The sequence below is a fragment of the Lissotriton helveticus genome, chromosome 9, assembly GCF_964261635.1.
Source record: "Lissotriton helveticus chromosome 9, aLisHel1.1, whole genome shotgun sequence".
Lineage (NCBI taxonomy): Eukaryota > Metazoa > Chordata > Amphibia > Caudata > Salamandridae > Lissotriton > Lissotriton helveticus.
In genome coordinates this window covers 55,097,984-55,111,144 of record NC_136070.1, presented here as the reverse complement: position 1 = coordinate 55,111,144, position 13,161 = coordinate 55,097,984, and the positions used below count along the sequence as shown (strand labels likewise).

Here is a 13,161-nt window from a genome sequence, read left to right as displayed (position 1 = left end):
AATTGGAAAGATTTGACCAAACTATCTTATCAGGCTTGGTGGTATGCTGTTTGCTACAACCACAGGTTAGACAATACTTTTGTGTACCCCTTCTCTTTAGCTACTAAGCGAAGAGAAGTGTGGAGTCCAGTTACATTATTTTTTGATTTGAGTGCTCAAATTACTCTGTCTTTATCCTCGTTACAGCAAGAAGTTCCTAAACCTCCATGACTTCCTATAATTTATTAAACATATTACTTTTATTTTTAACTTTCCTTATCACTATAATGTATACTCAGTATGTCTTTTATTGCCTTATATCATACCAGATGCCAGTTTTGCTTATATTTATTCTCAATTTTTTATGTTTTCTTTTTACAGCTTGTATTATGCCATTACCTATCTTGATGCATACTTTTGCTTGTTATTTTCTTTGTCTTATTTCGTAAACTTTGCTCATATTCTTTCAATAAAATTTTTCTGAACTTAAAAAAAAAGAAGTTACACAACACAATGCCTTGAACATGGTTGTTTCTTGACCTGATCATAATTCAAACCCCTTTTTCCTTCAACATCTTTAATGATCAACGTCAATCCCTTGTGTTTAGAAAACTTCTGTAATACACTGATTTTACTTGGAAATATTTGTCTTTTTTTCTTTAGGACCAAAAAAGTAATTCACATTTCCTTCCCATTCCGAAATTACCGAACATCTCCAATGAGTGGGAAGGTGAGATTTTATCCCCAAAAAGGGGTACTTTGAATCAACTACTCTTAAGGTAATGAAGTAATGGCTAAGTTCTAACCAATCTGCCCAGATATGCCTTGTCTTGCAATACATCTAAGTGTGGGAAATGTGCAGCTGATTGCATTGGGAAGAGGATCAGGAGGATAAGAAAATGGAGTAAAAATTATGGGGGTGGAAAAGAGAGAAGGAGCTCAAAGACAGGCTGGGCTTTCACTCGGGTCCTGAATCAGAGGGAAAAAACAGTACTTTTTCACAAATGTTCTTTGCTATGGAGAGGATAAACTTCTTATCCCTTATGGTTTGGTGCAGCTACCTAGTAATGTCTTACGGTGCTGCTTGGGACATAAGCCAATGTCTTCTTTTTGTATCCTGGTGCACTCTTACACAATTTGTCTAATGCGGTGCACAATTTTGGTTGTTTGTACAAGAAAATAAACGGTAAAAAAGACCCCCATACATGATAACAATTACAAAAACAAAATCATACTTTAAAGGGAAATGGTAATGCGGCTGTTGTGTCCCAGATTTCTACAAATTTTTTAACATTATAGTGCAAATGAAGGCAATTATAAATTGGAGAAATACACAGAAAGGTGGCCTAACTAGTTAAAAGTTTTAGGAGTTATCATACAAAGAAAATTAGTATAAAAAGCATATTTGGTAGTTTAAAATTTTTTGGGGGAGTGAACAGGTTTTTTATTTGTGGATGTTTAAAGAAAAGCAGTCAACATGAAAGTAAAGGAAATCAGGACTCAAAGAATAACAGTAAACAAAAAGACACGATTTAGATTAGATAGCAAATTATGTCCTAAACCAGTGATACTAAAAGTATGGCCCGTGGGCCACATGCGTTCCGCCTGACCTTCAGATGCAGCTGCAGCCCACTGGTCAACAGCAGCACTGAGCTGTTGTTTACTCGAATCAGCCCGAACATTAAAAATATTTTAAATTAATGGGCAAGCATTTGTTTTCAGGTTAATTGAAGTTAAAGAAAGGAAGTAACTAAGGATTCCTACACCACTCACTTTTAGGAACACTTTCATTTATAAAGACATCTTGCAACAAAGGTATGAAAATATGATAGTCTCTTCAAAATTCAAAAACTGTGTTTCATTAACATGCACAACTGTTTCACGTTAGTGCATCAAAATATATCAGTGTATTCAGAACTGTTTTTGTAACATTTTTCAAACATGAATTTAAGAAACATTCATGCTTCCTTCCGCTCACAACGACAATAATCGCAATAGTGAACTAAGAAAATCACTTGTTATGTCCACTCTTTCGGTGGCCTGGGTTGCTATTACACATGGACAACCATATAGTTTATGAAATCATACACAGGAGAATATTTCTTACATGACACATCCTGTAGTCATGTATTTCAAGGTCCTCTCGTGTGTGATAATGAAGAAAAAGGAGGGAAAGTGAAATAAAACAACTGCCTAGAATCACACAATTTGTTTAGGTGGGGAAACCGGGTTTGATACCAGGTTTTCTGGTTTTACATTGTGCTATTCATCCACTAGATGTACATGCTTCACATCCCCTACACCCACCTTACAGTGCCCAACCGCCACCCAGCTGGCCTCAACGCGGCCCTCAGTCACACCACAGACCACACTTCTTGGGCCTTGGGAAAATGTTTGTAAGTGCCCATGTTCTAAACTTAAGAGGCGGAAAGTTCTTGTACTGCCTACGCTATGTGGTTGGTGGAAGCTCTTTATTACTTGAACGCCTCAAAGAATGCTACTCTTGACAATGTTGAAGTGCCTTAAAAAGTAATTGTTTCTCAACAGTAGGGGGCAGTGTGATTAATTGGATCCCTTCCAACTTCTTTATCGTATAATATTAATTGATGGCAATTACCTCAGGATACAATCTAGAGCTGAACAAAACTTGTTAGTTTCACTAATCACAAAGTGACCAAAAAGTGTCCATCCACGGTTGACAGGAAAATAAAGGGAACTCCATTGGTACGAAACATTGACAAGTGAAGATATTCATTCAGAGAACTTATGGACTTCAGGAGAAAAACAAAATTTCCATAAAAGTGGCAAAATGTTTTTAATTTAAGGCTTCAAGGAATGATGTAGGAAACTGGAGACGTCCCCATACCTATACAACAGCAATCTAGTATGTCAAATCCTATGATCAAGATGGATTAGTTACTTACCTGTAATCCTAGTTCTCTTCCAGGGGTATACTCATTAAAGTCATAAGCACTGAATTATCTCCGCCCATGAGCGGGAACCCGGAACACATAACAATATACATATATATGTGTAAAAATATCAAAAAGTACATAGTACTAAACTAATTATACACATATAAATGTATAATAACCATAATATGCAGCCTAACATATATACAGAGGCTAATAAAACCAACATTACATAAGTTCTGAAGCATGAAAACATGCTATATATAAATGCAATAAACAGGCATGAGCCCAAAATGCATTTCATAACCATGAAAAACCTTTATTTTCATCAAAGAACCTGTTGTAAACAGTTATTAGCCTAAAAACGCTGCATATGAAAAATTGTCTGTGTACAGAAAATCAGACTGGCACCCTGCCTTTAAGGCCCCAGAGAATCTGCACACTTTGCCTTTAAGGCCTCTAGGAGAACTCTGTTCCCATCATGCACCACAGGTGACAGTTAGGTCAGTTCTTTTGTACGGTACAGTAAACTTGTAGCAGGAATCTGCACTTAAAACCTTCATAATACATATTGAAAAACACTTCAATGCTACTGTTCGCCCGGGGAGGCGGGAGGGTGCTTATGACTTTAATGAGTATACCCCTGGAAGAGAACTAGGATTACAGGTAAGTAACTAATCCTTCTCTTCCAGGGGATACTCATTAATAGTCATAAGCACTGAATAGAGTAGCAAGCTCATACCCACTAGAAGCGGGCGAACAGATAAATGCATAGCCGCACATTTAAAAATACAGTGTTTAACTAGAAACAGCAAACAAATTTCTGAGTGATGCTTGACCCACTTGTGCATCAGTCTGCGCATCAGAATCCAAACAGTAATGGCATGTAAACGTATGCACTGAACGCCAAGTAGCTGCTTTACATATCTCTGACATAGCCACATTCCTAAGGAGAGCTGTGGTAGCAGCTTTCCCTCTCGTAGAATGAGCCCTAGGTCTACCTGACAAAGACTTGTGGGCTAGCTGATAAGCCAGTAAGATACATGACACTATCCACCTAGAAATGGATCTCTTGGATGCTGCCAAACCAGTATTCGTAGGACCATAGTTCACAAACAGTGTGTCTCAAAGACTTCGTTTTTTCTAAGTAAAATTTCAACACCCTCTTTAGATCTAAAGAATGCAAAGTCCGCTCAGCAGGACTCGAAGGGTTTGGAAAGAAAGTAGGCAATGTTATGGATTGGTTCACATGAAAATCCGACACCACCTTTGGTAGAAAAGCAGGGTGAGTCCTAAGCACCACTCTGTTTCCATGAAAAACTGTGTACGGTTCCTTGCAACACAGAGCCTGAATTTCGCTCAGTCTACGAGCAGAAGTGATGGCTACCAGGAATGCTACTTTCCAAGATAAGTGTTGCAAAGAAGCTTTATGTATGGGTTCAAATGGTGGACCCATCAACTTAGTCAATACCACATTAAGCTCCCAAGGTGGAGAAGGAGACCTGACTGGAGGAAACACCTTCCTTAACCCCTCTAGAAAATCCTTCACCACAGGCATCCGAAAAAACGATATCTGTGTTGGCGATTTTCTATAAGCAGTTATTGCAGCAAGATGGACCTTAATAGAACTAAACTGAACTGCAACCAGACTCAGCAAGGTAAAGAAGATAAGGCAAGATCACCTGTTCTTGACCATCAATAGGGTCAAGACCTTTACTCTGACACCAGAGGTAAAAGCGTTTCCACTTAAATCCATAGGATTGTCTTGTAGAAGGGCGCTTTGCCTCCTTAAGAATGTTCATACACTCCGGATTTAGCTGTAAATGTCCGTACTGGATGACTTCAGGAGCCATGCTGCCAAGCGCAGGGAGGGCAGATTGGGATGAAACACCCGCCCCTGCTGCTTGCACAGAAGATCTGGACGACAAGGCAATCTCCTGTGTGGCCTGATTGACAACTGAAGGAGATCGGGGAACCACCACTGGCGTGGCCACTCCGGGCAAATCAGTATCATTCTGGAACTGGTCTTGTACATCCGGTTGATCACTGCTGGTATCAACGGTGTCGGTGGAAAGGCGTACAGCAAATTTTGACACCAGTCTATCAAAAGGGCATTCCCTTGAGACCCTTTCTGGGAAAACCTGGACGCGAAGACGGGGCATTTTGCGTTCGCCGCGTCTGCGAACAGATCGATGTCTGGTGTTCCCCACGCCTGGAAAATGCTGTGCGCGACGTCTTCGTTGAGAACCCAGTCGTGCGCTTCGTCGAAGTCTCTGCTGAGACCGTCCACCTCTGAGTTGAGACTCCCTGGTAGGTGAACTGCTGTTATGGACAGGTCCCGTGCCAGTAACCAATGCCAAATGGTCTGGGCTTCTATGGACAGCGTCCTGGATCTGGTACCCCCCTGCTTGTTTAGATAATACATTGTTGTTGTATTGTCTGTTTGCACCAGAAGGGACCGAGTCTGTAAAGATGGAGCCAGAGACTTGAGAGCAAGATGGACCGCTCTGAGTTCGAGTAGATTGATGTGATATCCTTTCTCGAAGTCTGACCATAGCCCTTGTAGCTGAAGAGGGCCCATATGTGCCCCCCAACCAAGGAGAGAGGCATCTGTGATTAGAGTCTGCGTTGGTGGGTCCTGATGAAAAGGAACTCCCTTCATCAAGTGTGCCTTCTTCATCCACCACCGAATGGAATCTCTTGCCGACTGTTGGAGATGAATCCGAACCTCCCAGCGTCCCGTCCTATGTTTCCATTGATCTTCCAGACACTGCTGCAGAGGACGCATCTGCAAACGTGCGTTTGGCACGATGAATATGCATGATGCCATGGACCCCAGGAGAGAGGATACTTGCCGAACTGTCGGACATGCATCCTGGAGGAGAAGCACGCACTTCGCCTTGATAGATGACCATCTCTCCTCCGAAGGACACACGTTTTCTTTTTCTGTGTCCAGCTGTGCACCCAAGTAGTGGATCTTCTGGGTGGGATTCATTATGGACTTCTTGTAGTTGATTTGCAGACCCAACTTGCACATGAGTTGGAGGCATATCAATAGATGTTCTTCTAGTAGAGATGGGGACGAACTCTTCAGAAGCCAGTCGTCTAAGTACGGATATATGAAAATCCGTCTCTTTCGAAGACACGCTGCTACTACCGCCATACATTTTGAGAATGTTCTGGGAGCTGATCTCAGGCCAAAAGGGAGGACTGAGTACTGGTAATGATGAACCCCTACTTGGAACCTGAGGAACTTGCGATGCTTTCTGGATACCGGAATATGAAAGTACGCATCTTTCAGATCGATGGAGCACATCCAATCCCCTTGGTGTAATTGAGGGAAAATCTGATGAAGAGCCAGCATTCGAAATTTCTCCTTCCGAATGAATTTGTTCAATATCCTCAGATCCAGAATGGGTCTGAACTCCGTAGCTGGACCTTTTTTCTGTACGAGAAAAAATCGAGAGTACAGGCCTTGACCTCTCTGTTGAGATGGTACTGGTTCTATGGCGTTCTTCTTCAGAAGGGCGTCCACTTCCTGTTGCAAGCGCCCTATATTCCACTGAACCATCTTTAGAGGGCGAATGACAGGCGGGGGCTTCTTGAATCTCAAAAGGTATCCGCTCTGTATGATACTCAGCACCCATCTGTCCTGTGTGATTTGCTTCCACTCGTCCAGATACCACACAATACTTCATCCAACCGGAGTGGCACACGGTTGTGGAGGAAGCATCCGTTCATTCTTTTTGAGGCTGCTTGGTAGCAGAGGATTGCTGCCTGTTTCCATTGCCTCTGCCTCGTCCAGGTCGTCGCTGTTGGAATTGCGACCTCTGTTGATTTTGGCCTTGATTTTGCGATGACCAATTCGACTGTTGGCCCCTCTGCTGAAAAGATCTTTTGTCAAAGGGACGAAAATTACCCCGACGTCTAAAGTCTTTTTTCTTTTCAAGACCGACGGCCTTTAGAGTGTCCAACTCCACTTTCATTTTAGACATTTCGTCGTCAGCGTGAGAGCCAAACAGAGTCGAACCATTAAAAGGTAAATTGACCATTTTTCTCTGCGCCTCTGGCTTTAATCCCGTAAGGCGAAGCCAAGCTGTACGTCTAGCACAAACACCATGTGCATAGCCAAGGGCTGACAGATCCGCCGCATCAGCAGCTGCGCTTATACTCTGGTTAGCCACCAATCCTCCTTCTTCCACTATTTCCAGGAAGTCTTTCTGATCCTCTTTAGGGAGTTTATCAGCAAAACGAGCCACTGAGTCCCAGAGCAGACGATCATAGCGGCCCAATAAGGCCGACGCACTGGCCACTCTCATGACCGAACCTGAGGTGTAGCACATTCTTCTCCCCAAGGAATCCATACTCTTACTATCCTTTTCAGGTGGAGCAGAAGAAGTAGATGCAGCGGAATGTGCTTTTCTGACTGCCGCCACAATAAGTGAATCTGGAGGAGGGTCAGAACGCAAAAATAAAGGATCCTCTGCTGGAGCCCTGTACTTCTTAGCAATCCTAGAAGGACCAGAACCCACCGTGGCCGGAGTTAAGAATGTTCTCATCGCTGGTTCTATCAACCCGGGCACTAACGGCAGAAGAGGCCTACTAGTCGTTTTGTGATGTAGTGTTTCAAAGATGACTGACGTTGCTATTTGAGGAACTGCCATCTTGATCTTGAACTTATTCGCCCCACGACACAACACATCATTAAACGTGCCTAAATCATCCACTGGAGACACTCTGGACGGAGGAGTAGATGAGATTGTGGGAGAATAGTCTCTATATGAAGATCTTAAAGAAGACTTAGACGACGTAGAAGATGAAGAAGGAGTCCTACTCCGCCTCGGAGGAGTTGCAGATCGCTGCCTCCTTTGCTCCCTTGAACGTGATTTCTCTCTCACTACGGACCTTGAGCGTGATCTTCTATGCAGCTCCGTCTGAGGGACCGGAGCCCTCATCCCCATTAGACCTGCCTCAGGACGCATCTTCCAATGTCTCAGGCTTTCCAGCCACCTCGGAGACAAGTTAATAGGACGTCCAACACGCTCAGGTGAAGCCTCAGGTGACACCTGTACAATATTCAATCCAGTTGAAGACTTGGAGGCTCCGGAAACTACACTGTGCTCAGAAACCAATGAGCCAGATGGAGACCGTTGTCTAGGCACCAATTGTCGATCATCCGACACCTGCCCTGAGGTCGAGCCCGAATGAGCCACCACAGACGAGTCCTGGTGCACCACCTCCTGCCCCACTGCAGACCTGTCGTCTTGCTGGTCTCGCGGAGAAGACAAATGTTCTGGACTAATGTCTGACCTCGACAAAGACCTAATTGAGGTCCGAGAAGGCCGGTCTGGATAGTCTCGACGCCGACCCGTGTTCAGGTAGGGGAGACCTAGACCCTCCATGCTTCGAGCCCGAAGCAGACTTCGACATCGACTTATGTCGCGATGGAGACCTCGATCTTCCTCTTTTTAGGTCTCGACGTCGACTCCTTCGACGTCGTCCTATCTCTCGACGTCGACCGCTTCCTCGACCTCGGCATATCCTTCGACGTCGACACTTTCCTCGACGTCGACACTCCATCCTTCGACGTCGACACTCCATCCTTCGACATCGACACACCATCCTTCGACGTCGGACGCCTCTCTTCCCTCGACGTCGACTTCTCACGAGTCTTCGACGTCGAGCGCGGCACCCTCGACGTCGTCTTTACAGCAATCGACACCAGATGTCTCGACGTCGAGAAAGATTTCGCCGGCGACTGCTTAGACGCTGAACCTTGCCTCACCGGCGAAGTCCTCGACGTCGACGGAGCCCTCTTCGACGCCGACAACGCTGACGGCGATCTGGATCTCGACGTCGACCGCACCTTTTTTGACGGCGACGCTCCCTGGAGTCCAGTTTTCTTAGTTCTACCATCTGGAGACGCTGATCTTCGACGTTTAGGATGAGAAGATGGCTTAGTAGATGATAATAAGCCCTTGGAACTCTTCTCACCACGGTTTTCTCTCTCCAGGAGGCCCAGCAACCTCATTTTCTCCCTTTCTCTTAAAGTTCTACTGGAAAGGTTGAGGCAGTGATAACAATCTTCCACCTTATGAGAAGCTGGAAGACACACCACACAAACAGAATGTGGGTCCGTTTTTGACATCTTCTTCCCACAGGAAGGACATTTGTAAAATAAAGGTGGCTTTCTGACTAAAAAATACCAACAGTTAGTCAGAACAGGATAGAAAACACCACCAAAATAATCTTTTGTCAAAAAAAGGCAAGAAAAAACCAACTTCTGACAGAAAATACTACAAATGAGCAGAGCTCAAGTTCCAGGTTCCTCACAGAACAAGCCGGAAAAAAGAACTAACCGAACTGTCACCTGTGGTGCATGATGGGAACAGAGTTCTCCTAGAGGCCTTAAAGGCAAAGTGTGCAGATTCTCTGGGGCCTTAAAGGCAGGGTGCCAGTCTGATTTTCTGTACACAGACAATTTTTCATATGCAGCCTTTTTAGGCTAATAACTGTTTACAACAGGTTCTTTGATGAAAATAAAGGTTTTTCATGGTTATGAAATGCATTTTTGGGCTCATGCCTGTTTATTGCATTTATATATAGCATGTTTTCATGCTTCAGAACTTATGTAATGTTGGTTTTATTAGCCTCTGTATATATGTTAGGCTGCATATTATGGTTATTATACATTTATATGTGTATAATTAGTTTAGTACTATGTACTTTTTGATATTTTTACACATATATATGTATATTGTTATGTGTTCCGGGTTCCCGCTCATGGGCGGAGATAGTTCAGTGCTTATGACTATTAATGAGTATCCCCTGGAAGAGAATTTAACGTTGCTTAACTATGAATAATTATCCTATGCCTCGGTTGCTCCACACAGAGGTTTAGAAGGAAGCGATACAGACTTGTAAACTTTGTTCTTAATCATGGGCATCGTCATTAAATGTATGACCAATATTTTCCCCATATGTGGAAACAGAAAACCCTTTTTCAAAAATGTATATTTCTTAAAAATACATTTCTTATGCTGTGTGAGGTAACATTTCTTGTGCATAAGTACATTGGAATAAAACTATATTTTAAAACAGCATGACAAAAAAGTCTTTTAAAAGTTATTTCTTATTGAGGCGGGTATCGAGGGTCTGGCTCATGAGTGGATGTGTTCATTTTTGGAGAATAGACAATTCCAGGTCTATTGTCCTCCTTTTAAATCCGAGGTGCGTTCGCTCAGACACGGGGTGCCTCAGGGATCAATTCTGAGCCAGACTTTGTTCAATCTTTATATGGCACCCCTGGCCAAGCTGGTTGCGGAGTACGGGGTTGAGATAGTGTCATATGCTGATGACACCCAGCTGGTAGTGATACTGTCTCAGCCCCCGGAAGAGGCCTCAGCCAATTTCACGGCATATCTGAGCGGAGTAGCCGGATGGATGAATACCAATTGCTTACGCCTCAACGCCAATAAAACTGAACTTTTGGTGTTGGGGAAATCTCCATCCATCTGGTCATCGGCATTGTGGCCTAAAGAACTCGGCACCATCCCTAAACCATTAGATCAGGTTAAAAATTTAGGGGTCAGATTGGACGAGACTCTATCCTTCGAACACCACACTAGAGGGATAGCAGGGAAATGCTATGGGATTCTTAAGGTCCTACGCAAGACCCTGGACTCTCTCCCTGCAAATAGCAGGAAAACGTTCATCCATACTCTGGAGATGCCCCACCTTGACTATAGTAACGCCTTGTATTTAGGTTTGAGTAAGAAAGGATTGCATAGGCTACAGTGTGTCCAAAATGCGGCAGCGAGACTAGCTCTCAATCTTTCAAGAAGATCTTCAGGGAAACAAGCTTTAGTTCAACTCCACTGGCTCCCTATATGGGAACGTATCATCTTCAAGAGCATGTGTATGACTCATCATATTGCTTATGAGAGAGGTCCCGCCTATCTGCGAAAGCGACTCACCAAATACCACCCCAATCGTCCTTTACGATCACAGGGCCGTATGCTCTTTCAGGCGCCCAGAATTCAACGGGCACGGATGGGGGGTCGGTCTTTCAGATATTTGGCTAGCAAACAATGGAATGACCTCCCCATTGAGCCCCGGATGGAGCCATCAGAAGGAAGCTTCAGGCGTAGTTTGAAAACTCACCTTTTTCCTAAATCTTGATACTCCCCTGACCTCTCCCTCAGTGGCCTTTTTGTTTTTGGGGTTTAGTGCTGGTAAACAGTTTTAAAGCGCGGGGACACACTGTTCCTAGTGTAACCAGGCGCTATATAAAAGGTGTTATTATTATTGTAAAAATAAAAATGACAGTTTGTCTATAATATTTATACAGTGAGAAGCCAGCCAAAAGGCAGTGGAGAACTGAGAAGAGAGCCAGAGGTCTTATGCTAAATTAACTGAGCTTTTCTTCAAGGTAGCCAAGCTGATCAATAGCCTTAAAGTGCACTGCATTAACAGTTAGCCAGCAGTTACTATTTCCAATCTCTGAAACAAGGATCTCGGAACACTGGATTTTGCCCTGTTATTTATTTATTCTAGAAAACAATTTGTGAAGCAATTTTTACTTCAATAAATGCCATTTGGTGCCTCCTATTTTTGAACCTTTATGAAGCTTTTTGAGAAGGGACTGAATGGCTGTTGCTTGAGAACGTAAGCTGTGGTGGCTTCGGGACCTGATTTAGACACCTCATTGGTAAAGGGGCTGATAAAACTGTGGAACAGAAGGCGCGGGTAACTAGGGGGCTTCTGGAGTCCTCATACACTGGGGACCGGTTGTCCTGGCAGGGCTTCATCCCCTGATGGAGGACGTACTTATTAATAAGTAAGGGATGCACCCATCGGGCACTAAAGCTGTGGTGACCCCCAACCCCCTCAGGGCCCCTGTAACGTCCACTACCCAGCGTCTATCCCCTCGCCAACTTCTCGATCTATGGAGACTGGTAGTGGTCTTTGAGGAATGGGAGAGCCTGCTTTGACAAGATGCTGAAGGATGGAAGGGAGCTGCCCTCTTCGCAGTGCAGCATTGACCGCTTTAAGAATCCTGGGATGGGGGCATCAAAAGCTCCTCTGCTGGAGACTCACACAATAGTGACGGCTACTCGATCCCATCTGCAGAAATATTACAGGCAATTTGTGAGTCTCCGAATTGTCTGGTTTATGGTGCTGAGGTTCCTCTTCTTCGCCTCGATCTGGGCAATTGCTTCAACAGGACTTCAAAAGGCTTCAGAAGGTGACACTACAGCTTGAACGAAGGGCCGAAGACACACAGCGCAGATCACGACTTAACAACTTGCATGCAGTAAGAGCCTCCGATGGCCTTGATGGGACAAAACATGAAATGTTCTTCTCTGACTGGTTCAGATCCTGGGTCCCCGCACAGGACTGGCCAGCTTGCTATGTGACGGAGAGGTTGCATAGAGGCCTCATCAAGAAGCTGCCCCCAGAGCTCCACCTCACCCAGTTATCCTTAGGCTCCTGAAAAATAAGGATAGAGATGCTATCACCAGCGGACAGTCCTTCGTATCTCCTCAAAAGTCATGATCTTCACTGACTACACCACTCGAGTCCAGCAGCAAAGGAAAAGATTTGCAGAGGTTAAGGTCAAACTGAGGGTGATGGAGATGCAATACATGCTGATGTACCCGGCAAGTCTAAAAGACATTCACCAGGCAAAGTTTTTTTTATTGATACTGTCGAGGCAGCTTGGAACTGGATGGAGGAGCAGGTGCCGATCCGAGCACTAGTGGAACATAGACTAGTCCGGAACTGACACATGGTCAACGGTGGCTCAGCTTAGACCCGGGTGTCTCGGACGAAGGGGAGGGCCAAGTCAGTGCCCTGCAAATCGAAGAAGGTCCAAGAAGCCTCCGCCTAGACCCAGATGTTTCAAATAAAGGGGGAGGACCAAATCAGTGACCTGCAAATCGAGGAAGGTCCAAGAAGCCTCCGCCTTGACCCAGATGTCTCGGACGAAGGCCAAGTCCGTGTCCTGCAAATCGAGGAAGGTCCAAGAAGCCGACTTATCTGCTTTCGATGGCGGCAACCTCAACTCTCAAACTTTCAATCAGGCAGATAATGTAAACATCTCGGAGATCAGGTGATGCCCGCTAACGTAGCTCCGAAGGATAGATTTGGTTGACTTTGGTCTCCCTGTAATGAGGCGATGACTGGAAGGGTGAAGGGGCTTGATGCCGCCCACTCCCATTCTGCGTCTCTGACCACATTCTTTCCTTTCATTAATTTGAGTGTGATG

The 13,161-nt window shown here is 44.5% G+C and overlaps 1 protein-coding gene across 3 annotated transcripts in view; it reads right to left on the bottom strand.

Annotated features, from left to right (window-relative positions):
• Positions 1-13,161, bottom strand: part of SPRED1 (sprouty related EVH1 domain containing 1) — a 583,922-nt gene that overhangs the window by 14,741 nt on the left and 556,020 nt on the right. The window lies entirely within an intron of this gene.